General features: G+C 45.3%; 1 long non-coding RNA gene and 2 pseudogenes across 1 annotated transcript; all 3 read right to left on the bottom strand.

Annotated features, from left to right (window-relative positions):
• Positions 1–1,868: 1,868 nt before the first annotated feature.
• LOC123329077 lies at positions 1,869–3,840 on the bottom strand. The gene is made up of 2 exons (XR_006544220.2): positions 2,863–3,840; positions 1,869–2,091 (listed from the first exon to the last, which is right to left on the bottom strand). It is a non-coding gene; the product is annotated as an uncharacterized LOC123329077 (long non-coding RNA).
• Positions 3,841–24,080: 20,240 nt separating this feature from the next.
• On the bottom strand, positions 24,081–24,172 carry LOC112578997 (annotated as a pseudogene).
• A 2,736-nt stretch (positions 24,173–26,908) lies between these two features.
• On the bottom strand, positions 26,909–27,195 carry LOC123329042 (annotated as a pseudogene).
• Positions 27,196–27,533: the final 338 nt, after the last annotated feature.

The raw sequence follows: 27,533 nt of genomic DNA, 5'->3' as shown, positions 1-27,533 counted from the left end.
GACACACCGCCCTGCCAAGCTCTTCTTTGCGGTTCTAAGGCATTTCTGCTTTCTGAAAGATCATCAGCAAAGCAGATGAAACTGTCAGATGCTGGACTTTCAGGAGAACCAAGTTTACAGAGGCTCACTAGGAAGGCAAAGTCTCCATCCTCGTCTCCATACTCATCGACTCATCTTTACAAAGCTCATTTGATCAGAGGGACCTCATTAACATCTCTATCTGCAGCTATAGTTAAGATGCTCACATGGGGCACAACGCTATCAATTTAGGCTAATCGGAGGCAAGGCCAACGGAATTAGTGAAAAGTCAAGTACATCTAAGTAACCAAAAACATGCTAATAAAGGGTTACTAAGTAGAAAAGACTCGTTTGGAAACTCTCTAAGAATCCCTTCAATTAGCACACAGATGGTTTGAGTGGTTCATCTGTAATGTTTGACCTCAGTTTGCTCTCAAGCAGCTTTACTTGCTTTAAAGAGCCTTTTATGAACTCGAAGGCAGAGTACAGCTTGAGCCAGTGAGATTATTACAAATTACCAGTTTCCAACATAATGAAGTTTTTATGCTGTAAGGAGTACAGGGTCTTAGAGACAGAATCTCAGTGGCTATTGAATCTAAATGTCTGTTCACTGCTAAAGGCCCTGCTCGAGAATTTTTCCTGAGCAAGGACTACGTAACAGACCATGTTACATGGTCTACTGGGAGAGAAGAGGGAGGGAGGCGTGAGTCACTGAAGGCAGTGGTTAGAACCTGGGGCTTCTGTGTCCACCTTCAAATGGAAGGGAGAAGGGCGAGGAGGTTCCTGTGGGAAGAATAAGCTGCTGCCTTTAGGAAAGAATGGGTTTTTAGGAAAACGCACGAGAGATAAGAGAGTTTAGATACTGTTTGTGGGTGCCAGTGGTCTCACCGTCTTCTTCACGGTCACTGGGATCCCCAGATAGGCGGCTCACTGATAGGCGGGATGCTGATTCTCAGTGTTGTGCTGGGAGGAGAAGCCGCCCCGAAGAGGAGCCCCCTTTAGTCAGGTCAGGGGAGCTTTGAGAAGGCTTGTTTCTGCACCTGTTGAATAAAAACTGCAAGTTTAGTTTTCATACCAACTCTAGGCTTCTGAGTGGATTCCTAACAGTCATAAACTCTTTCCTGGTTTAAAAATAAAGGCAAAAATCTTAAGTCTGTCAAGAGTGTAATTATTTCCCAACGATGGCTTGGTGGCTGGTAGGAAAGGGGCCATCCTCCATAGAAAAGGATGCTTATTTATTTCAAGACACATGACTGAGACAGGTCGAAAGTGCCACAGAGCCCTGCTGTCTCACCGCAGATAAGCTGTTGGCAGGAGCTGTCATATAACAGCTGCGTGTATGTGAGACAGTGAGCTTAGCATGTGAGCAAGGGCATGCATTTCTCCTTTTTTAAAAAAATATTTATTCATTTATTTTTGGCCGCTCTGGGTCTCTGTTGCTGTGAGAGGGCTTTCTCTGGGTGTGGAGTGCGGGGGCTTCTCACTGGGGTGGCTTCTCTTGTTGCAGAGCACAGGCTCTAGATCACAGGCTCAGCAGTCGTGTCACACAGGTTTAGTTGCCCCGAGGCCTGTGGGATCTTCCTGGAATAGGGATTGAACCCACATCCTCTGCATCGGCAGGTGGCTCCTTAACCACTGGACCACCTGGGAAGTCTGACATTCACTTCTTGATAGGAAAACTGTTATCATCCTACAAGATGAGAATTAGGTATTTAAAATATCGATTTTCTGCCCTAGAAGGGGAAGTTTCCCTGTGACTGCCTGGGTGGGGTTGGCTTCCCCATACACCTTATCTTCACCTTCCCCGCACTATCCTCACAGAGACACAAGACGAGGTTTCTGGACGAACATACATCAAACAACCCAGAAACCTGTCTGGGGAGGCACAACTTGCTTCCATGTGGGGTGGCCTGAAAATGGACAATGAAGTGCTCTCTATTTGTGGTGAACAGAAGGCTTGGTCCTGTCCGAGCACTGACTCTGCCTGTGGTTCTCAGCATTCCGCTCTCTGAGCCGCATCTTTGATCAGGATCCATCAGGAGGATCCCATGACTGTCGCTGGCTGTGCTGAGTCTGCATAAATAAAGAATTTTCATTCAGAAATAGGAGGCCGTGTGCAAGACCACAGGGAGCCAAGAAGAGAACGGCAGCTAAGGTGGGAAACGAAAGAGGTGAACGAAGCCTGTGCACTGCCGGAGACAAACTGAGCAGATCCACCTGGTCCTGAGACAGACCTGAGACGGCAGCGGCAGCAAGGCAGTGCCTGCAGGGAAGCCACCAGGTGGGCACGGGGACGCGGGGGGAAGGGCCGAGCATGCCTCGCTTTCCAGTCCTCCCCTCTTTTCCCGCAGCCACCACAGCGTTCACTTGCTCTTGTTCCGCCGCTCAGTCATGTCTAACACTCTGTGACCCCATGGACTATAGCCCCCCAACCTCCTCTGTCTATGGATTTCCCAGGCGAGAATACTGGAGTGGGCTGCTATTTCCTCCTCCAGGGGATCTTGCTGATCCAGGGATTGAACCCATATCTCCTGCATTGCAGGCGGATTCTTTACCACTGAGCCACAGGGATTGCTCAGTACTGGATCTCAGAACGTGTTCAACCACTTTTCAGACAGCTGATTACTGGGCAGGCAGTCCCAACACGTGCATGCATGCTAAGTTGCTTCAGTCCTGTCCAACTCTGTGCGACCCCCTGGACTGTAGCCCACCAGGCTCCTCTGTCTGTGGGATTCTCCAGGCAGGAATACTGGAGGGGGTTGCAAACCTGTGCACACAGCTGAAGCTTCCCTGTGTGTCAGGGAGGGAGGGGAAACACAATAAGGTGAGGAGAGGGCAGCCCACCTCTCTCTCCTCAGCCTCCAGGAGCTGGAGGGGCATTTGTTCTCAGAAGGAGCAAGAACACATCCCCTTATGGAGCATTGAGAAAAAACTAAGGAAGAAGCAAACTGGGAGAAAACAAGCAGTATTACAGCTATGGAAATGCCAGGCTAACACAGGCAGAAGTTGAGAAGGAGAAAGATATGTTCTGAAAGAACGTAATTCAGCTCCTGGAGAATGTTACTTATGCCCCACAAGTGAAGAAATTAACTGCAGATGAGAAACAAATGTTTCCCTAATCCTCTCAAGTATCAAAGTTCTAAACCCTTATAACTCAGGATTTTTCTTTTAACACTTTGATCTTATTATGTTTTTGATCCTTTGATTCCTTTATCTCTTCTCAACTTATAATCAGATCTTCACAGAATCTATCCTACACAAACACACCCTTTTTACTATCTTTAAAATTTTTGAAGTACAACATACATTTGAAAATCAAATAATTGGAAACATCGATGTAACAACCCCTCAGGATATGAAATGGAACATTAGCAACAATTCCTGGGTGTCCTTCCTTTATATCTTCCATCTTTATCTTCACTTTTCACTTGACTTTTGGGTGCTTTGTTGGTGAATCTACACCGTGTTTGAAAACTCTCCTCTCATTAGAGAGGCAGCAGCAGTCAGGAGCTGGTCTTTGAAACTGGATTGACCAGAAATCAAACAGAGATCAACAGCTCACCAGCTGTGTGACTCTGGGCAATGAACTCATCCCTGAGCATCAACCTTTACACACATGGAATGGGAAAATGAAGGCCTGTCTCACAGCCTGTTTACTGATTAAGGAAACGGGAAACCAGCTTCTGAGCTTCAGCCCTGGTCCTGCGGTACAGAGTAGAAGTCATGGTCTTTAAGCACTCCAAATGATTAAAAAATTGTGAAAATAAGTGTTAAAAAATAAGTGAATATAATTAAAGCAAAAACAAAAGTAGAGTGTTTTTTTATTTGTTAGTATATGAGTAATTGAGGTACTCATTCTTCTTTCCTTTTTAACTGGAGGATAATTGCTTTACAATGTTGTGTTGGTTTCTGCTGTACAACATCTTGAATCAGTCATAACTATATATCTATATATCCCCAGCCTCTTGAATCTCCCTCACATCTACCCCCTGGGGTACTCATTCTTAAAGAGCCAATTAAAATCTATATATAGCCATATAAAATAACATCACAGGATAATCTTTTACTGACATGGGAAAATATTAATGCTGCATTGCTAAATGAAAAAAATAAAGAAGAATAAAAAACAGACATTGCAATTACAACACATGCAAAGGAAAGGATGACCCGGACACCAGGAAAAAAGGAAAAAGCAAGCAACAAAAAGTGCTGGTGAGAGTGACCAGATCTTATCTAAAACTTCAAAACAGCCACCATAAATAATGTTCAAAGAACTAAAAAAAAACCATAATTAAAGAAGCAAAAAAAGGTATGATGATGACAATGTCACATCAAGTATATAACACCAATAAGACAAATGATAAAAAAAAGATTTAAAGAAACAAACAGAAATTCTGAAGCTGAAAATTACAATAACAAAAATGAAAAATTCACTAGAGGAGCCGTAAATGAGAACTGGCATTAGCAATAATCAGTAAGTTTGAAGATAGAACATAGAGATTATAAAATCTAAAGAACAATAAAGAAAAAATTATAGGTGCTAGCCCAAGGGCAATTAGGAAAGGGAAAAAAGCATATGGATTGGAAAGGAAGAAGTAAAACTCTCTCTGTTCACAGGTTACGTGATATTGTATATAGAAAATCTTAAAGAACCTTAAAAAGTACTAGAAATAATAACGAATCCAAGGTTGCAAGATATAACATCAAAATACAAAAATGAACCATACTTCTATATATTTGCATGGAACAATAAAAAAAGTGGAGTTAAGAAAATTTTATTTACAATAGCATCAAAGAGAATAAAACACTTAGGAACAACATAAGAAGTTTAGAACTCGTACTTTGAAAATTATAAAACCTTGTTGATGAAGATTAAATAAAATCTGAATAAATGGAAAAATATCCTATGTTCATGAATTGGAAGATGTTATGTTGCTCAGATGGGAATAATCTCCAAGTTAATCTACAGACGCAATGCAGTCCCTTTCCGAATCTCAGCTGGCTTCTTTTTTTTCTTTAAAAAAATTAATTTATTTTACATTGCTCCAAAGATGTCCCCCTCTGAAATCCTAGAGCTCCCAAACGTAACACTGCACCTTGCAAAGGGTAAGTTAAGTAGCAGATGGACTACGAGAGCTAACCAGCTGACCTTACAATAGGGAATTTCAGATTACCTGAGAGGGTGCAGGGTAATCACAGGGGTCCTTAAAATGGACAGGGAGGCAGGAGAGTCAGGGTCGGAGGGCTTGATCTCAGTACAGCCGTTGCCGGTTTGAAAGACAGAGGAATGGCCAGGAGCCAACAAACGTGGGTAGCCTCTATCAGCTGGAAAATTAAGGGACAAGTTTTCCCCGTGAGCCCGCAGGAAGGAAACACAGAACTGCAGACACCTTGATTTTAGCTCATTGAAATCCATTTCAGATTTCTGGCCTCCAGAACTGTAAGAAGATTAATCTATGTTGTTTAATCCACTGTCTGCAATAACTTGTTACAGCACTAATAGGAAGATAATACACACCCCAGTTTGGTCACTTATCACTATCCAAAACGATCTTATTTAGTCACTGACGTAGTGTCTTCTGGGCTTCCCAGGTTGTGCTAGTGGTAAAGAACCTGCCTGCCAATGCAGGAGGTATCAGAGACGCAGGTTTGAGTCCTGGGTCAGGGAAATCCCCTGGAGAAGGGTATTACACCCCATTCCAGTATTCTTGACTGGAGAATCCCATGGACAGAGTCCACGGGGTCGCAGAGTGTTGGACAGGACTGAATCAACTTAGCACACGCAGTGTCTTGCACTCTGGGAAGCGAATCCATGAGGATCTGTTTTCTCACTGCAGTGTCCCTAGGGCCTGGACCATCAGTGAATAGAAGTGGTTGTTCAGTGAAGACTTCTGCAATCAGTGAAAGAGGCTAACACAAACCCAAAGGGTAGAGGCTGGTGGTCCTGTGTGTTTGACAGGCATGTATAGCAGAATATTTAGGCTTCCCTGGTGGCTCAGACAGCAAAGAATCCACCTGCAATGTGGGAGACCTGGGTTCATTCCCTGGGTTGGGAAGATCTCCTGGAGAAGGAAATGGCTACCCACTCCAGTATTCATGGAATTCTGGAGAATTCCATGGAAAGAGGAGCCTGATGAGCTACAGTCCGTTGGCTCGCAGAGTCAGACACAGCTCAGTGACTTTCACTTTTTTTTTTTTTTGGTTTTTATTTATTTATTTTTTAAATTTTATTTTATTTTTAAACTTTACATAACTGTATTAGTTTTGCCAAATATCAAAATGAATCCGCCACAGGTATACATGTGTTCCCCATCCTGAACCCTCCTCCCTCCTCCCTCCCCATTCCATCCCTCTGGGTCGTCCTAGTGCACCAGCCCCAAGCATCCAGTATCGTGCATCGAACCTGGACTGGCAACTCGTTTCATACATGATATTTTACATGTTTCAATGCCATTCTCCCAAATCTTCCCACCCTCTCCCTCTCTCACAGAGTCCATAAGACTGTTCTATACATCAGTGTCTCTTTTGCTGTCTCGTACACAGGGTTATTGTTACCATCTTTCTAAATTCCATATATATGCGTTAGTATACTGTATTGGTGTTTTTCTTTCTGGCTTACTTCACTCTATATAATAGGCTCCAGTTTCATCCACCTCATTAGAACTGATTCAAATGTATTCTTTTTCATGGCTGAGTAATACTCCATTGTGTATATGTACCACTGCTTTCTTATCCATTCATCTGCTGATGGACATCTAGGTTGCTTCCATGTCCTGGCTATTATAAACAGTGCTGCGATGAACATTGGGGTACACGTGTCTCTTTCCCTTCTGGTTTCCTCAGTGTTGGAGAACAGTGTGGAGATTCCTCACTTTCACTTTTGAAGGGAGTAAGACAAAGCAGGAGAGCGGTGTAGACAATGCAGTTTCTCTCTACAGAGAGAGCAGGCAGGCTGGCAGCCCAGGGCTGACATGTCACTGCTCCAGGAGCCCTCCAAGTCCCTCTGCCTGTATGAGGTGTCCTCAACCTCCTGGCTCAAGGTGACTTGTTGAGAAAAACTTCCAGAAACTACCACACAACTTGACCCACCTGTGTACCAATGGTTATCACAGACAGTGGAAAAGCCACAAACATTAGATCCCACTTTCATAAACACGCACACATCATTAGAAGGTCTGATCTCAACAACTAAAGAGAGTTTCTTTCTATTTTTTAATTTTAAAATCATTTTTAAAATTTATTTGGCTGCGGCAGTTCTTAGTTACAGCCTGTGGATTTGTTATAACTGTGACATTCAGGTTTTAGTTTCCCGACCAGGGACCTAGCCCGGGCCTCCTGGGAGTGGGGAGTCTTAGCCGCTGAACCACCAGGGAATTCCCAAGAGTGTTTCTTTCTTGATGGGGGAATGTGGGAAGTTATTGTTTTCTGCTTTGGAATCTTCTGTGTTTTCCATATGAATGGCAATAAATATGCACTGCTTTTGTAATTAGAAGAGTCCAATAAAAGGTGAATCAAGGAAAGGGAGGAAATGCCAAAGTCAAGGGGCTGCTGTACAGATTTATGCAGGAAACCAAGAGGGTTGGTTTGTGGCTGAGAGAGAAGGGACACTTCCAGATCCACCAAGAGGACTGGCTTTTATTCTCCCATTGTCAAAGATGCTTATAAACAGTCTGTAGGGTTGTTAGACTTGGGGCTTCAGGCTTAGCTGTATTTTGATTTGAATTTTATTCCCTTCACAGGATGACAGACTCTAAAGGAACAAAACATGGATTACAGCTCAAGCTACAGACAAGGTCAGAAATGTAAATACCAGGATCTTGAAAACTAAGCTTTTTTCTGTATTTGTCTACATAATAGATTCATCCCATCACTGTCCTTGGTCCCATTTGTAGAGTTTCTATTTGCTCAGAATGCCCAGCGCTGACCTTCCTGTTGGTACAAGGGGCTGGGCCTCTACAATAAGCTCCTAGAAGCAGCATGGTGACCTGCAGCCTACAGCCCACCATTGACAGGGAAGCAGTCCTGTGGAACCTGCTTAGTCTTTGTCATTTTAGGCTGAACAAAATAATAACTGAAAGGTTTTCCATCATAGACAATGTACCTGAGTGCCTCTTATATGCCAGGGTAGTCTTGGGCATGCAGACGGGAGCCCTGTAAGTACTCTGGTAAGGTGACTACATAGTTGTGGTCCAAATCAAGCTCCACGCTATTACATTTAGCCGTAGGGGCTGGTGCATGTATAATTTGATGGAATCACTCAGGGCTCATGGGGTCAGCAGTTTGAAAGTGGAAAGCTGGTCTGAGTCAGATCCCAGGAGAGCCGCATAAAGAAGCCTCCAGTTTGATGGGTAGACCAGAAGCCCAGCCAGGAGGCTCTCCTCCTGCGGGTGGTGCACCACCACCCCGCCCTGCCTTCCTGTACGTGAAGGTGGAAGGGCACACTATCGGGACCAGAGTGGGGAGGAAGCAGTCTGCATCAGACAGGATGAGAAGGAGAAACAAAGACCCAGGGCTCTAAACACCCTCACACATTTCCTTCTTGCCAGGGTTTTCAAGGGATTACATGTGTATATGAAAAGTTACCAGTGCAGTTTCAAGTTATTCCAGCTAAGAGAACAGTGTTTGCTTTGCTTATTTCCTGCTAAAACTTAGAGCAGAAAGAATATTAAGCCCTTTGGATTTTCCAATGTGCTTGAAGGCTGGAAAAGCTCTCTTAAATCCATGGAGTAAAAGAACGTAAGCTACACATTCCAGGCAACAGGCAGACATACTTTGCCTGGGGAATAAAATACCTTATTGAAAACACAGTGACCTGAGTTCCACATGGTTTTAGGAGTGGTAATTTCATGAGAAAGAACTTTAGAAATTTATCAGCCATTGGTATTGTTTAATCAGCGTCAGACCCACAGAGAGGTGAGTTGGCTCAGGAAACGCAGAAGTGCTAGAAACACATTTCTAAACTTGCGAGGGGCTGGGGCCTGGAAAGAAAAGTCTGGCACTGTATTTAGGTTACCAGCCTGACCCTCCACCACCACGTAGCACACCTGGCACCCGTGGAGTGGGGCTCCTCCACTGGCTATAGCCCCAGGGGGTTGATGAAGAGTAGAGATGCAGGTGACATCAGCAAGATGATGACAAGGCGGTCTCAGCCTGTGTCCTTCCACAGAAACAACAATTAAAACAACTACCCAAGGTGATAACATCCTTGGAAGAGCTCTGGAGTTCAATTCAGTTCAGCTCAATTCAGTTCAGTTGTTCCGTCATGTCCAACTCTTTGTGTGACCCCATGGACAGCAGCATGCCAGGCCTCCCTGTCCATCACCAACTCCCAGAGTTTATTCAAACTCATGTCCACTGAGTCAGTGATGCCATCCAAGCATTCATCCTCTGTCATCCCCTTCTCCTCCTGCCTTCAATCTTTCCCAGCATCAGCGTCTTTTCCAGTGAGTCAAATCTTTGCATCAGGTGGCCAAAGTATTAGAGCTTCAGCATCAGTCCTTCCAATGAATATTCAGGACTGATCTCCTTTAGGATGGACTGGTTGGATCTCCTTGCTGTCCAAGACCCTCAAGAGTCTTCTCCAACACCACAGTTCAAAAGCATCAATTCTTCAGCACTCAGCTTTCTTTATAGTCCAGCTCTCACATCCATACATGACTACTGGGAAAACCATAGCTTTGACTAGACAGACCTTTGTTGGCAAAGTAATGTCTCTGTGTTTTAATATGCTGTCTAGGTTGGTCATAACTTTTCTTCCAAGGAGTAAGCATCTTTTAATTTCATGGCTGCAGTCACCATCTGCAGTGATTTTGGAGCCCAAGAAAATAAAGTCTGTCACTGTTTCCACTGTTCAATTAAGAAACTGCAACAGCCCAGGGGAGCACAAAAACTGGTGGCCACAGAGGGAAGGTGTTTCCCCTCTGTCACGCCATTCCCCAGACCAGCACATCCAGGGCCAAGAGGAATCGTCTGCACGGTGAGTCCCCACAGTGAAAAGACAAAGTTCAGGAGGGCTTCGGTGGGAACCCTCCCATACTCACCTCTCACTGTCAGCCTCCCAAATCCTGCTTTTTACAGCAGGTGAAACAGTCAATTCAAAACACAGTCATCATGGACTTGCCTGGTGCTCCAGTAGGTAGGAATCCGCCTGCCAATGCAGGGGACACAAGTTCCATCCCAGGTCCAGGAAGACCCCACATGTCATGGGCCACTAAAGCCCACACATCACCACTACTGAGCCTGTGCCCTAGAGCCCATGGACCGCAGCTACTGAGGTCCCACACCTCAGAGCCCGTGCCCCGCAGCAAGAGAAGCCACCATGACGAGAAGGTCACACACCACAACTAGAGAAAGCTTGCACGCCCTAGAGCCCATGCTCCACAGCAAAAGAAGCCACCCAGTAAGAAGCCCATGCCCCGCGAGGAAGAGTCACCCTCACTGCAACCAGAGAAAGCCCTCGAGCAGCGACAAAGACCCCTTGCAGCCACAATTAAATAATTAATTTACAAAAACACACAATCATCTCAACAAAGTGTCTGCCACCATCACAGATTGGATCCCCTACCAGAGTGGCTATGAGACCCTCCTTGCTGCTGGGTTTGCACAGTGAGAAGCAAGTCGTGATTTCTGTCTGTCCAAGATTGACCTGTGAAATGTGGACAAAAACACCACCTCAGCCTCTGCACACCATGGCAGCTGTGGAATTACAGGCCTTCAGGACAGAGGCTCCATCAACCAAGCCGGACATTGCAGCAGCCGGGCGGCCATGACAATAGAGGGGATGTAGCTCCCCCGAGGAGGCCCTGGGGCCCCCTGCTTCCTTGCTGTGTCACCACTCACCCCGCCTCCACTCCCGACCGTGGCCGTGTGCCCGCACAGTCGCAGTCCCTGCTGGTGAGGAACAAGCTGCAGGCCAACTGCACCTCCTGTGTTTCATCCAGGCCGCTGCACTTCGGGCAGGCCCTGCTCCAGGCAGCACGTGCCTGATGTGGTCCGGCTCCCAGGGGCCAGCCAGGAGCTCGGCCTGGGCTGTCAGACCTCGAGCCCCCTCCCAGGCCCTGCACAGCAACATGGGTGCTCCCAGAGCTGGGCCCCTGGGAGGCCCTGGCCCTCCTGCCACCGGCTGTGCTGTGCTTAGTCGCTCAGTCATGTCCAACTCTTTGTGACCCTATGGACTATAGTCTGCCAGGCTCCTCTGTCCATGGGATTCTCCAGGCCAGAACACTGGAGTGGGTTGCCATGCTCTCCTCCAGGGGATCTTTCCCACCCAGGGACTGAACCTGGATCTCCTGCATTGCAGGCGGGTTCTTTACTGTCTGAGCCACCAGGGAAGCCCAGCAAGGTGGCGGCGCCATCTCCACCACCACTGGGACCCTCCCCAGGTCCCAGGGTTGGGAATGCAGACCCCACATCACCTCATAGGGTTGGTGCTTGGGTGGGAGGTACTGGAGGAAGACCTGCCACAGGACATGTGTCTGACAGGCGCCTGAGTCCCAGCTCCTGTGGCTGACCTCCCCCCGCCGCCTCTCTGACTTTAACTCTGAAGCACCCTGTGCCAGCTGCTCAGCCCCCGCCCCAGGCCCGCTGGAGCCCTGATCTCCCCCGGAACAGCCTTACTTCCCCCCGACTCCTCAGAGAGCCCCTCTGACCTCCGAGTCCAGATGCATGCCAGCACCCCTCACAGCCACACGTGCTTTCCGGGCACGAGTCCCCACCTGCCATGGCCGACGGCACGTCTTTCCTCACGGGTCCCTGCAGACAGCCCTCCCTCCTCCGTCTGCACCTGGGCTGCATGAAGCTGCCTGCCTGCTGGGCCAGTGACTGGCACACCTTCTTGGTGAAGGGCCACCTCTCTACTCTTCTCGTGTGCACAGAGTGACCAGGGACCACGCAGGAGCAATGAGCTGTGTCTCGTGGCCCCCAGGAGGATAGGGGTGCCGTATGAGGGCTGGAGAGTGTCTGGGCGCCCCGGGGCCACACAGCCAGGACGGTCTCTATGGGGTGACCTGCTCCCGGCCTCGAGGGTCAGCTCCGAGTCAGCCCGCAGGCAGCTCTGCCCCAGCCCCTCGTTCCTGGGTCAAGGCCAGCTCCACCTGCTCAGCCCCGCTTCCCCATCTTCCCCGGATCTTTGTTAGTCCTTCTGCTTTTCCCAGATTTTTAACTCGTGGCCTCTCCAAGTATTTTCAGGGAGGCTGAGAAGATTTACTGTTCCCACATTGATGAAAGCAGAAACCCCCTCACCCTGTGCTTTTACTGCATAGTCTAGATTCCCTCAAACACACTCTGTACCTGGAGTTCACATCCCTGAATCCATTCTGTTCTTAGGTTGGTCCTTTGAATTTTGTAACTTATTTCTTTTAAAAAGTATATTTTATTCCCACCTCCCCGTGTTGAGTACAGAGTATACAATAGAGGATTTTTGTTGTTGTTTTTCAAACCAAGAGTCAACCACCTAATTTTGAAGACTGCAAAAATAACCCATAATACCTTAAAAAATCAACAAAATTTATAATAAAAAAATTAACAAAATAAAAATTATGTTTAAAATTCCCTACAACTCTTTCTTATAGTGGTGTTCCTCCTGGCGGTCTGCTCTTCTTTCAAGTACATAATACTGTCCTGAAAGTCGCCTAAGGGTCTACTAGTTTCACATTTTTAAAGTTCTTGCCTATTTCTGGCTTCGGCACCACAGCCTCTGGGGCTCTTTATTCCAGTTCTGCCTGTGGTCCTTGTGTCCTTACACGTCTCAAGGGCCTCAGGGGTCCCTGGGGGGTCTGCCTAGGTTTATAAGTGAAGAGAGCTTTAGGAGCATTTGTAGCGGACGTGGCTGCCTCTGTTGTGCCTGCTGTCTTCGTTTTTCCTTTTATCCTGCAAAGAACCTATGGGTAAAGATGAAACTATATATAGATGAAAAAACCCAGATGAAACAAGAGGTCAGTGTATTAACATGGTAAGTGATTCTGGATCATGAACGAGCCAGTGTTTATGTTTCAGTTCTGTATCCTTTCTCACTGGGCTAACTCTGTCTTTAGGTGGAATTCTAGAAAATTCTGGAGTTCACAACTAGCAGGCATAAAGATGAAGAAGAGGAGGCACTTCCTTTCCATCACCACCCATCCATCGGCTTGCTGCAGCACACAGTCCCCTCTGGACACACCTGAGGTCCCCTCTGGACCTGGCGGAGGGGCGAGCAGTCCTGGAGAAGGAAAGATGGACAACAGCCCCCAAGGAGCAAAGGACAGTGCTGCGTGCCTACAGCTGCGAGAACTCCACAAGCGAATGCCACGTGTTTTCTTCAAGCAGCTCCCACTGACAACAAAGATGTAAATGCATCTGCTCAGTGAGGATGTACAGAATCGCCGCAGTTTACTATTATGCTATAATTAAATGAAATGGCCCTGCAGGAAGGAAACGTGGAGAAGCTGTCACAAAAAACCCAAAGTCACAATATTTTCAGCAGCTGGTGTGTCACTATTCCCCAGGAATAAACACAGCCTGAGGCAGACGACCATGCGTGGCCTCTCCACATAGGAGTATCTGCAGCAGTGCTGAGCACAGGCTCTTAACACACAGGAGGGAGCCAGTGACTCCCGAGGCTTTCCATCCATGAAGGCAGTGCTTCCTGACGTACTGCTTGGGGGCCTCGAGTTACACGTGAGCCACAGACCCAGAGTTAATCCACCAGTGATGTTCAGAACAGTGTCACCATGGGTATTTCGACTCTCCGCTGACTTGCCTAAGACAGTGCAGGCAAATCAAAGTGTCTCTGTGTGCAGATCTAATGTACGGTGATGGTGAATCAGGTAATAGGAGTGTTGGTTTGGGGCTTCCCTGGTGGCTTAGCAGTAAAGAACCTGCCTGCAATGCAGGAGACCCAGGTTCAGTCCCTGGGTGGGAAAGATCCCCTGGAGGAGGCCAAAGCAAAACACTCTAGTACTCTCGCCTAGAGAATCCCACAGACAGAGGAGCCTGGCAGGCTGCAGTCCATAGGATCACAGAGTCAGACACGACTGAAGTGACTAAGCAGCAAGCAGCAGCAAGCAGTGTCAGTTTGGGGCTTCCTGAGAGGCACTAGTGGTAAAGAACCCACCTGCCAATTCAGGAGACATAAGAGATGAGGGTTCGATCCCTGTGTCGGTAAGATCCCCTGGAGAAGGAAATGGCAACCCACTCTACTATTCTTGCCTGGAGAATCCCATGGACAGAGATGCCTAGCAGGGTACCATCCATGGGGTCACAAAGAGTCAGACACGACTGAAGTAACTTAGCATGCATACACGCACAGTGTCGGTTTGGGTGAATAAAACAGAGCTGCTGTTTACTGAGTGACTACACAAGTCCGCTGCCCAACTCTGAGCAGCTGTGAGGGAGATGGTACGATCCCCATCTTACAGATGGGTAAACTGAGGTCTATAATGGGTAAGCAAATCAGCAAATTCACAGTCAAAGTGGGCAGCCAAGGCAGCACAGTGCCCTGACTGCTCATCTGTCTGTAAGGTTCCCTGGGGCCCCAGCCCAAGGCCGGTCCTGCAGGGGGGCTGGGCTGTGCAGCTCAAGGTCATAGGGCCAGGAAGAGCGCCTCTGCTCCTTTGTGCACAGCTGGGCTTGGGCACAGCGTTCTGACCCAATTCCTTTCACAGGCACCATGCCGGCCCCCTCCACACTTGCATGCTGGTCCCCGCCCCAAAGTGCTCCATGACCCTTCTCAACAACTCTCTCCTCCAGAGCTGCTTGATCTCCAGGCTCCGAGGCTCCTTCCTGGAAACATGGCCACGTGGTAACAGCGTCCTAACCACTACAGCTGTGGGCCGTGCACCAGAAGTGGCCCCGGGCTGGGCTGGGGGTGGAAGAGTCACTTCAAGGTATTTTGCCTGTTTTTCCCCGAAACCCCTGGCTCTCCTAACATTCCACATTCATCCACAACAGTGGCAGCTCCAAGCCCTGCACCCTCGCTGGCTCCTGAGCAGGGAGGTGAGTTGCGGGGGCTCACTGTTAATCATCGCAGCAGAAATGGAGCCGTGGGGTCTTTGATCGGCACTGACAGGACCAGCCTAGAGGAGACGCTGATTTCCTGCAAGTCTAGTGAGACTGTTTGTAATGAAGACCCCAGATCTCTGAACCAGGCTGCAGTGTGTGTGTTCCCGGAACCCTAAGCAGATGCTCCCACTGCCCATGCAGGGCCACTCTGCCCTCTTCCAGAGCAGGGGGGCCCTTGGCTCCACTTTATGGCGGTTCTTCACCATAATGTAGGTTGTGCTTTTACCACCTGGAAAGCCTGTACTTTTTAGGCAAACATAAGAGTCTGAGGTATTCAGAACCAGAATCTTCAGACCAACAAAATAAAGCTGTGTGTTCACAAAGCATGTTCACGCACACACCTATTCAGAATGAACAGTAAACCCACCACGCACCAGATTTCTGCCAAGCACCGGAGATTCCAAATGGCAGGTCTGCTGTCACTGCACTTGCTGCCGGCCCACCATGGCCTGGTCCACACTCCACCCAGGGCACGAATCCTGCAGGCTACTGGAGTGGGCGTGCCCCGGTTATGCTAACAAATAGATGTAGGCATTCTAATACCAGAAACAGGATGAAGAGGATCACAATGCAGCTCTAAAAAATGATAATATTTTTAAAATCAAAATAAAGATTAGATTGTAGTGCAGTAAATAGCAGTCTTTGTGAATCTTGAGGATTTCGAATTTTGAGAGTTTTTCTGGTTATTTTCAATTAAAAATCCTGGAATTTTGAACACCAACTGGACATGGACGATGAACAGAGCACCTCATTTGGCTCTGCTGTCGCTGAGTGGGTATCAGCCTTGACTTTGTCAAGGGTTCGTTTGCGCTGTGCGTAAGAGGCCGCTGTCCGGCTCTAAGTAAGGGCTTTCACCATGGTTCCACAGAAGGACCTTCGGGTGTGTCTGTGCTAAATGACAGAAAGTCATTTTTCAGGAAAGTGTCTGTGGACTCTGCTCAAGGTTTGTGAGTTGGCTGAGACCTCGTCCATGCGCTGAGACCCCTCAGGCGGGCACTCCCAGAGCACGGGACACACTTGCCTCACCTCCCATGTGGCCGAAGTAGTCAGAAGGCTGCGGGCCCATCTGTGTTAAAGCAGGCTCTTCAGACTCACACTCATGAGACCCACAGGTGGAACTCAAAGGCCCCCATGTGGCAGCCCCGCAGGCCATGGAGCCTGGAGCCCAGGCTGCTGGGGTTGAGGGCCGGGAACAGTCACATCATCCAAACCCTGCAGCTGCTGAGGTTATGGTGCTGGAGACCAGGCCTTGCGTGTCAGCAGGCCTGCTCAGACCCTGTAACTGTGTAACTGAAGACTATTCCAGGCATTGGGCAACAGTAGAAGAAGAGACATGCTTTCAAGAAATAGAAAGGGTCTTACTGTTTTAAGGAAAGGTGTGAGAGGAAGTAAGAATGCTTATCACCTCCCCAGAAGGTCAGCAGCAACCTCACAGGCAGAGGGGAGAGGTCTTCTCTGGGCACCCGCACAGAGTGCACAAGGACAAAACTCTGCCAATTATGGAGGTGTATACTTGCCATCAGATTTCCCAGTGATTTTGTAACAGAAAACATTCCTGAACTTTCCTGAATGTGGAAAGAATGGTGGCATCGGCCAACTAACATATCTTACTGGAACTGTCTGAGTTCCAAGGAGGAATTTCAAAATAAGCAATGGTCTTACTTTATGACCTTTCTCAACAGATGTTCCATTTTTATTTCTCTCTTGATTACCTTTAGAAAATGTTTGTGAAAGTATTTACCACATACCACATTTCTCACTTAAAAGTTTGGCTTCTCTCAGCAAAAATTAAAAGTTGAAGTTTCCCATCGTCCAAGCCAAAGTGAGTAGAGGAGGTCCCTCTGCCTAAAAGGCACCAAAGGATAAGATTTGGGCCAAAGAGCCACATGTGAGGTATTATTATTATCTGTCAGTCTCCTTGCCTGTCAAAAATCCTGTGTGTTGCTGACAAGAAAGGCAATCATTGTTCTATGCTTGTGCACAACCCAAAGCCCTTCCTGAAAGGCCCTCCCACTCCATCTTTTGCAAAAGACCATGCTAAGAAGATGAAAAGACAAACCCATAGACTGGGAGAAAATGTTCACAAGGTGAATATCCAACAAAGGACTAGTATCTCAACTACATAAAGAACTCTCAAAATTCAATTCAGCAGTAAAAAACAAATGATCCAGTTAGAAAATGGGTAAAAATTATGAAAAGATATTTCACTGAAGGGGATACACTGATGGCAAATAAGCATAGGAAAAAATGTTCAACATAAAGAACCATTATGGAAATACAAGTTAAAACCACAAGGAGTTATCACTGTACATGTACCAGAATGGCCAAAATTAAAAATGATGGCAGCACCCAGTGCTGGTGAGGAAAGGGAGAAACTTGATCACCCATGTCCTGCTGGTGGAGATACAAACTGGTGCAAACACTCTGGAAAACAGTTTGGCTGTTTCTTAACAAACTAAACATGCAACACAGTAATTACATTCCTGGGCATTTATCCAACAGAAATGAAGACTTACATTCACACAGAAACCTGTACACAAGCATCCACAGCAGCTTTGTCTGTAATATCCCTATGGAAACAACCCAGATGTCTTCCTTGAGTGAATGGTAAAACTGTGGTCCATCCATTCCATGGAATAGCACTCAGTGACAAAAAGGAATGAATTATTGACGCAGACGTACAACCATCTGAACAACTCTTCAGAGAATTATGCTGAATGAAAGAAGCGAATGCCAAAAGGTTGCTAACTGTACAATTCCATTTATAGGACATTCCTGAAATGAAAAGAATTGTGGAAATGGAGGAGACATCAGTGGCTGCCAGGACTGAGGAGGAAGTGGTGTGCCTCTAACGACTCAGTGAGTGGGACCCCTGGTGACGGAGTGCCCTGTGCCTCCATCAGCATCGGTGTCTGGGGGGATGCTGCCCTCCAACTGTGCGTTCTGCCACCATGGGGGAACTGGGGAGAGGGGCCTCTGACCTCTCGGCACGGGAAGCTATTAATAGAATTACCTCCAAATGAAAAGTTTAATAAAGAAACAGGAAGGCAGTGTGCCTTCTGCATTTGGGAGGCGTTTTCCCCCTGTCCATCCAGAGTGGAGACCTGCCTGTCAACACAGTGAATGTACTGTCGCAGACTCTGCCTCGAGAAGCCTTTCACCAGTCAGCATCACACCGTCAGCCATCTGACCATATCAAGAGTTAAGACACTTCGATTCATTAATTTTTAAAAACTGTATATCAACCTCATGATTTAGGAGCTTTCTACATTTAAAGGAACCTCTGTTCATCAGTCAATCAAGAAAATTTGAGACTTCTTAACCTCCCTGCCAGGGCCACAGCCTACTTCCTTTTTGGTTCTACTGGGTCACGGACTTCCTCCCTGGTTCCTGGTGTCTCAGTAGGTACCACCACTGACCATGGCCCAAGGCTCATGCCCTCTGGTTGGAAATGTGGGTCACCACAGTGCCTCTGCCACTTGTACTGAGGACAGAACTGAGTCATATTTTTCCATGCCTGAAAGAAGCAGAACAAAACTTTTTTTGTTTTCGTGTTGGCAAGAATTGGCAAGATATACTGGTTTTGATGATGAAATGCTGGCTCTTGCTTCCTTTTCACCCTAAAGAAGGAACTCAGCAGATAAAAGTATTTCAGAGTCAAAGTTATGACAGTTTTCCTTTCCAGTTAGCTCGGACTGAAGTCATTATCCCTACATTTATTTTTTTAAGAAGGGTATTTTTTTCTAGTGTTTTTCTAAAATCTAATGTAGCTGCTCTGTTTAGTTATAACATGGTTCAATCCTTTGATTCAACAAATGGGAGAAATGAACATTAATAACTTGAAATAACTTGCTGGATGCTATTCAGAACTGGGGCCCACAGACCACTGCTCTTTGCACCCATATGGCCATTCCTCATGCAGACACAGTTGCTAGATGACAGACCTGACAGGAAATGCTTGCTCTTCTGGTCTTTTAGGATTCTTTTAAAAACTGGAGAGACCACTACACGAACTACCCTAAAAGTTACCAGAAAAGCAATGTGGACAAATGTATACCTATTTATTGGAGAAGGTGATGGTACCCCACTCCAGTACTCTTGCCTGGAAAATCCCATGGACGGAGGAGCCTGGTAGGCTTCAGTCCATGCGGTCGTTAAGAGTTGGACACGACTGAGTGACTTCACTTTCACTTTCACTTTCATGCACTGGAGAAGGAAATGGCAACCCACTCCAGTGCTCTTGCCTGGAGAATCCCAGGGACGGTGGAGCCTGAAGGGCTGCCGTCTATGGGGTCACACAGAGTCAGACATGACTGCATCGACTTAGCAGCAGCAGCATACCTATTTATGGACGGAGGTTCATGACATTGTACAGGAGACAGGGATCAAGACCATCCCCATGGAAAAGAAATGCAAAAAAGCAAAATGGCTGTCTGGGGAGGCCTTACAAATAGCTGTGAAAAGAAGAGAAGCAAAAAGCAAAGAAGAAAAGGAAAGATATAAGCATCTGAATGCAGAGTTCCAAAGAATAGCAAGGAGATAAAAGAAAGCCTTCCTCAGCGATCAATGCAAAGAAATAGAGGAAAACAACAGAATGGGAAAGACTAGAGGTCTCTTCAAGAAAATTAGAGATACCAAGGGAACATTTCATGCAAAGATGGGCTCAATAAAGGACAGAAATGGTGTGGACCTAACAGAAGCAGAAGATGTTAAGAAGAGGTGGCAAGAATACACAGCAGAACTGTACAAAAAAGAGATTCATGACCAAGATAATCACGATGGTGTGATCAATCACCTAGAGCCAGACATCCTGGAATGTGAAGTCAAGTGGGCCTTATAAAGCATCACTATGAACAAAGCTAATGGAGGTAATGGAATTCCAGTTGAGCTATTTCAAATCCTGAAAGATGATGCTGTGAAAGTGCTGCACTCAAGTGCAGTGGCCACAGGACTGGAAAAGGTCAGTTTTCATTCCAATCCCAAAGAAAGGCAATGCCAACGAATGTGCAAACTACCGCATAGTTGCACTCATCTCACACGCTAGTGAAGTAATGCTCAAAATTCTCCAAGCCGGGCTTCAGCAATATGTGAACCATGAACTTCCAGATGTACAAGCTGGTTTTAGAAAAGGCAGAGGAACCAGAGATCAAACTGCCAACATCCGCCGGATCATGGAAAAAGCAAGAGAGTTCCAGAAAAACATCTATTTCTGCTTTATGGACTATGCCAAAGCCTTTGACTGTGTGGATCACAATAAACTGTGGAAAATTCTGAAAGAGATGGGAATACCAGACCACCTGACCTGCCTCTTGAGAAACCTGTATGCAGGTCAGGAAGCAACAGTTAGAACTGAACATGGAACAACAGACTGGTTCCAAATAGGAAAAAGAGTACGTCAAGGCTGTATATTGTCACCCTGCTTATTTAACTTATACGCAGAGTACATCATGAGAAGCGCTGGGCTGGAAGAAACACAAGCTGGAATCAAGATTGCCGGGAGAAATATCAATAACCTCAGATATGCAGATGACACCACCCTTATGGCAGAAAATGAAGAGGAACTCAAAAGCCTCTTGATGAAAGTGAAAGAGGAGAGTGAAAAAGTTGGCTTAAAGCTCAACATTAGGAAAACTAAGATCATGGCATCTGGTCCCATCACTTCATGGCAAATAGATAGGGAAACAGTGTCAGACTTAATTTTTTTTGGGCTCCCAAATCACTACATGGTGATTGCAGCCATGAAATTAAAAGATGCTTACTTCTTGGAAGGAAAATTATGACCAACCTAGATAGCATATTCAAAAGCAGAGACATTACTTTGCCAACAAATGTCCGTCTAGTCAAGGCTATGGTTTTTCCAGTAGTGATGTATGGATGTGAGAGTTGGACTGTGAAGAGAGGTGAGTGCTGAAGAATTGATGCTTTTGAACTGTGGTGTTAGAAAAGACTCTTGAGAGTCCCTTGGACTGCAAGGAGATCCAACCAGTCCATTATAAAGGAGATCAATCCTGGGTGTTCTTTGAAAGGAATGATGCTAAGGCTGAAACTCCAGTACTTTGGCCACCTCATGTGAAGAGTTGACTCATTGGAAAAGACTCTGATGCTGGGAGGGATCGGAGGCAGGAGGAGAAGGGGACGACAGAGAATGAGATGGCTCGATGGCATCACCGACTCGATGGATGTGAGTTTGAGTGAACTCCGGGAGTTGGTGATGGACAGGGAGGCCTGGTGTGCTGCAATTCATGGGGTCGCAAAGAGTCGGACACGACTGAGCGACTGAACTGAACTGAACTGATATCTATTTATAAGAATAACAATTATTTTCAAATTTGACTACTTAAAAATCTTTATAAATCTTTATATATTCATTTAAACACCAGCCTCTGTAATTAAGAGCTGATATAAAACACACAATCTGTGAGGAGGATAAGGAATGTAAAAGCCTTTCCAGAAATTTTCATACAGAATGTGGAAATTAAAAGTCTACTTTTATTTTTATCAGTTGATTTTCAGTATTCTATACTGTGGTGTTAACTTGAGAACAGATACATTTAGAAAAGTACCAGGAAGCAAGTACTATTTATAGAGACTTTTCCCCAAGGGGTCAATTCTTTAAGCACTGTGATTTTCCTGGCTGTAAGTACTGTAGACTGGGTGGATTCAACAGTAGAAATTTATTTTCTCACAGTTCTGAAGGCCAGAAGTGTAAGAGCAAGATCCTAGCCAGTTTAGTCACTGAAAAGGCTGCTTCCTGGCCACCTTCTGGCCCTGTCCTCGCTTGGCCCTTCCTCGATCAGCCCTGAGGGTAGAGGGCACCCAGAGCTGTCCATGTCTCTTTTCACAAGTCCCCACCCTATGGCTGCTTTGAACCTTAATCATTTCCTTAGATACCTCATTTCTAAACACAACCATACATATAAATTCTGGGTGAACATATTCAAACCATAACAGATTGTTACTGTCATTCATTGCTAAGTCATATCCAACTTTTGCAACCTCATGGACTTCAGTATGCCAGGCTCCCCTTTCCTTTACTATCTTCTGGAGTTTGATCAAATTCATGTCCATATAGTCAGTGATGCTATCAAACTATCTCATCTCTGCCGCCTCCTCCTGACTTTAATCTTTCCTAACATCAGGGTCTTTACCAGTGAAACAGCTCTTCAATTCAGGTGGCCAAAGTATTGAAGCCTCAGCATCAGTCCTTCCAATGAATATTCAGGGTTGATTTCCTTTAGGATTGACTGGTTTCATCTCCTTGCAGGCCAAGGGACTCTCAAGAGTCTTCTCCAGCACCACAATTCAAAAGCATCAATTCTTAGGCACTCACCCTTCTTTATGGTCCAACTCTCACATCTGTACATGACTACAGGAAAAACCATAGCTTTGACTATATGGACCTTCGTTGGCAAAGTGATGTCTCTGCTCTTTAACACACTGTCTAAGTTTCTCATAGCTTTCCTTCCAAGGAGCAAGCATCTTTTAATTTCATGGCTGCAGTCACTGTCAGCAGCAATTTTGGAGCCCAAGAATATAAAGTCTGTCACTGCTTCCACTTTTCCCCTTCTATTTGCCATGAAGTGAAGGGACTGGATACCATGATTTTAGCTTTTTGAATGTTGAGTTTCAAGCCAGTTTTTTCACTCTCCTCTTTCTCCCTCATTGATGGGCTCTTTAGTTCCTCTTCACTTTCTACCATTAGAATGGTATTATCTGCTTCTCTGAGGTTGTTGATATTTCTCCCAGCAATCTTGATTCTGGTTTGTGAGTTATCCAGCCTGCCATTTTGAATGATGCACTCTACATAGAAGTTAAATAAGCAAGGTGACAGTATCCAGCTGTCACTCCTTTCCCAATTCTGAACCAGTCCATTGCTCCATGTCTGGCTCTAACTGTTGCTTCTTGACCTGCATACAGGTTTCTCAGGAGACAGGCAAGGTGGTCTGGTATTCTCATCTCTTAAAGAATTTTCCACAGTTTGTTGTGATCCACACAATCAAAGGCTTTAGCATAGTCAATGAAGCAGAAGTAGATGTTTTTCTGGAATTCCCTTGCTTTCTCTATGATCCAATGATTGTTGGCAATTTGATCTCTGGTTCCTCTGCCTTTTCTAAACCCAGCTTATACATCTGGATGTTTTGGTTCATGTACTGCTAAAGCCTAGCTTGAAGGATTTTGAGCATAACTGTACTAGCATGTGAAATGAGTCCAGTTGTATGGGTAGTTTGAGCATTCTTTAGCATTGTCCTTCTTTGTGATTAGAATGAAAACTGACCTTTTCTAGTCCTGTGGCCACTGCTGAGTTTTCCAAATTTGCTGACATATTTTGTGCAGCACTTTAACAGCATCATTTTTAGGATTTTAAATAGCTTAACTGGAATTCTGTCACATAGTAATGTTTCTTTCCTAAGGCCCATTTGTTCATAGTAATGTTTCCTAAGGCCCATTTGACTTCACATTCCAGGATGTCTGGCTCTGGTTAGTGACTACCCTTTTGTGGTTTTGTTTGGTTCTGTGTATTCTTGCCACATCTTTTTTAATCTCTTCTGTTTCTGTTAGGTCCTGTTAGTTCCAGTTCACCATTTCAAAAAGGAGTCAGGCTCGTGAAAGAGGCATAGGTAGGTAGGTATTTCTCAGGCTGGGCATCTCAGGAGGCTGGGTCAACAAGTGAGCTTGGGCTGCGATTCATCTGAAGGTGTGCTTAGGGCTAGGGGACCCCATTTTCTTCTAGTAGAAATGAAGCTATTCTCCTCTGAGCATAGATGTCACAGTCTGACTAAATTTTATCAGAGAGTATTATAATAAGCCTGGTTGATTCTTTTTCTTTTTTTCTTATAACAATTTTCAGTAGGTTTTTAAAAAAATTTTATTGCAGTATAGTTGATTTCAATGTAATGTTAGTTTCAGGTATACAACAAAGTGAATCGGTTGTATATACGCATGTATCAACTCCCTTCTATATTCCTTTCCCATATAGGTCATTTCAGATTATTGGGCAGAGTTCCCTGTGGTATACAGTAGGTCCTAAATATATGGAATGCTTCACGAATTTGCATGTCATCCTTGGGCAAAGCTTCTCTGTATCATTCCAATTTTAGTATATGTGCTGCTGAAGCAAGTGCAAGTTTGATTGCTTCTTTATATAGAAAGTTATTTGTCTTCCACTTTGCCACATTAGGTAAGGTATAGCAGAAAAAATTTCCACCTAGTGAGATGTGAGGTTTGCATGATTGGACCTCCATTCTGTGGACAGAGATGCGGAACACAGTATGGGGCGATGGAAAACGTACAGAGTCTGGAAGTCTGGGTTTCCACTTGCTGGCAGATTAGTTTACATCTCTGGGTTCCCTTTCCTTACCTATACAGTGGAAATGATGGTAATTGACATTCCACTGTCATTTTAGGGATCTGAGACTGCGCAGTGGAAAACATCTTATACATTCAAAATGGTAAAGACATGGCAGTCATAATTACTAATATTATATAAAAGCACTATGGAGTGCTGGATAAAATTCTACATTACTGATAGGAACTACAAATAACACCCTCATCAGTATTAATATTACAGATCCAAAACCAGGATTGCGACAATTCAGTACACTGCTGTGATGTTTGCTATGCTCCCATTCTGTGTACTCAATTTTTCTGCTTCTTAAAAGTCTCTCCTATCACTCCGTGGTCACTCCCTGAACCTACTGTTCAGTAGGGAAAGTAGGGAACCTACTTTTCCCTTCCTGGCTTTCATGGTCAAACTTCTGGAAACAACTGTGTGTAAGTGAGATCTCAAACACAGGCTGTGGGTTACATAAAGACCCCTGTGGACACAGCAGTTTGTGTGTTTGTTTTTATTGGACTCTGAGCACCTCCAGGCTGGGCAAACTCCCTTATGTCACCCCAGCCAGTCCCCATGTTTCTGTTAACTCTCTGATCCCTGAAGATGCCTTCAGCATTTATAACCTCTAGTGCTAAAGATAAAAATAGTAATCTACAGAATCACATACTTACAGACGTCAAATTAAGGAAGGAAAGATTTGCAAGTTAAGATATAATTTATACAATTATGTCATACTTTCTAAACATGGCCCCAAACTTGGCCTTCAAAAATAGTGACTTATACACACATGGACTTCCCTGGTGGCTCAGACTGTAAAGAATCTGCCTGCAATGCAGGAGATCTGGGTGGGGAAGACCCTCTGGAAAAGGAAATGGCAATGCACTTAGTATTCTTGCCTGGAAAATCCTAGAGGAGCCTGATGGGCTATAGTTCACAGGGTCACAAAAAGTTGGACATCACTAAGTGAATGTTTCAGTTTTCAGTTCAGTTTCATACACACATATACAGGGAATTGCTAGCTTGATTTTACTCACTCCTTTTTATTAATAGTAATAGTAATAATTACAAAAGTCCATCGAGTCAAGGCTGTGGTTTTTCCAGTAGTCATGTATGGATATGAGAGTTGGACTATAAAGAAAGCTGAGTGCAGAAGAATTGATGCTTTTGAACTGTGGTGTTGGAGAAGACTCTTGAGAATCACTTGGACTGCAAAGAGATCCAACCAGTCCATCCTAAAGGAAATCAGTCCTGAATATTCATTGGAAAGACTGATGCTGAAGCTCAAACTCCAATACTTTGGCCACCTGATGGGAAGAACTGACTCATTTGAAAAGATCCTGATGCTGGGAAAGATTGAGGGCAGGAGGAGAAGGGGACAACAGAGGATAAGATGGTTGGATGGCATCACCGACTCAATGGACATGAGTTTGGGTAGGCTCCGGGAGCTGGTGATGGACAGGGAGGCCTGGTGTGCTGTGGTTCATGGGGTCGCAAAGAGCCGGACGTGACTGAGCGACTGAACTGAACTGAATAGTAATAATTAAAGTTTCTCAGTCATGTCCAACTCTCTGCAAACCCATGGACTGTAGCCCGCCAGGCTCCTCCATCCATGGGTTCTCCAGGAAGCAACGCTGGAGCAGCAGCTATTTCAAATGCTTTGGAAAAGCCACCAGCCCAGTAAACTGTATGAAAATGGAGTGAACAAGTTCACCTTCCAAGTCCTCAGGTCAGCATTTCACCAGTCAGTGGTGATCATGGTGAGTCATAAATCAACTTAAAGGATGATAACTAGAATTAACAAATATAGAAGAGATCAAAGAAAATGGCATAAAGTAAGGGTAAATATTACCTCATAAAACTTTTTAAAAACTGTGGTAAAACATATATAACATAAAACTGACCATTTTAATCATTTTTAAGTGTACATTCACAAAGGTGTTCCACCATTAAAAATATTTCATGAAACTCTGGCTTCATGTGTATGTATGTGTTTGTGTGTGTGTGCACACGTGCGTGTATGCATAATGGCCTGTACTATAAAATGCATTTCTTATTATGGGCCTTGGCTTTTTTTTTTTCAAAAGCGTGAAAACTCTATACATTAGCTCACTTTTCCCATATGTAAGATAATGGCTATTTCACTAGGACTTCAATGAAACTTGGTTGTTAGAGAAATATTTTTATCCTAAATGAGAGGAGATACTTCCAAAGAAAAAGATAAATTGAAACATCTGACATAATGAAAAATTTGTGATGCATATTTGTCTTTATGTGTGTAGGTGTTGCATATTTGTTCACGTTAACAAATGTGTGGAGACTGTGTATTCAAAGAGGGTAATACACCCAGAGTCAGGGTACAAGGTCAGAAGACATTACCCTTAGAAACTGAAGGTAAAAAGAATGGACATACACTGGTTTAGACTTACCTTCTCGGTGGCAACTCCAACTGTGGTGCCTGCCGTGGTGTTTTTTTTTTTTTTTTTTGGATGACTATTATGAAAGCTTATTTAACAAAAAAGTTCAGTAAGAAAATGTACACGAGTCAATTTTTCTCCTAGTGAAGTGTGGAGAGGGGATGCATGCTGTTGATCTTGCTGGTGACATAGCCGTTGTTCGTGCTTCTTCCCTGGCTTCTAACGTGGTGACGCTTTTTCCTCGTGCTGCCACCATCCCAGGACTGTTGTGTTGCCCACCAGTTGCCACCTCCACACAGTTATCTATCACACTTTTCATAAAGGGTCAAATCCCCGAAACATTCCTTGGACATGTCTGCCACCGTTTAATTTCGGTGATAACGTTTTGTCCATAAGATTCTTCAACTTGGGAAGGTGAGCTTTGCTCGTGATGTCTGCTCAGTGAGTTCAAAGATGCCTCCAAATGGAACTTCAGTTGTCCCTCAGGCTGCAGCGGCAGTCCTGGTGTTCTGTGTCTGACCGTGATGGCTGTGCTTCTGATGAGACTTAAGTGTTGCGCTAATCGAGTCAAGGAAACAGTCTCCCAAGTCTGATCAAAGTGACTAAAACATATCCAGAGGAAAATGCTGATGTGTGGAAAATAGTCACACAACTGTAGTATATGTTATTTAAGGTTATGATGGTTGTTGTGTTAAGTCACTCAGTCTTGTCTGACTCTTGGCAACCCTGTG

This window comes from Bubalus bubalis, chromosome 14 (genome assembly GCF_019923935.1).
Source record: "Bubalus bubalis isolate 160015118507 breed Murrah chromosome 14, NDDB_SH_1, whole genome shotgun sequence".
Classification (NCBI taxonomy): domain Eukaryota; kingdom Metazoa; phylum Chordata; class Mammalia; order Artiodactyla; family Bovidae; genus Bubalus; species Bubalus bubalis.
This window is presented reverse-complemented; position numbering and strand designations above follow the sequence as displayed.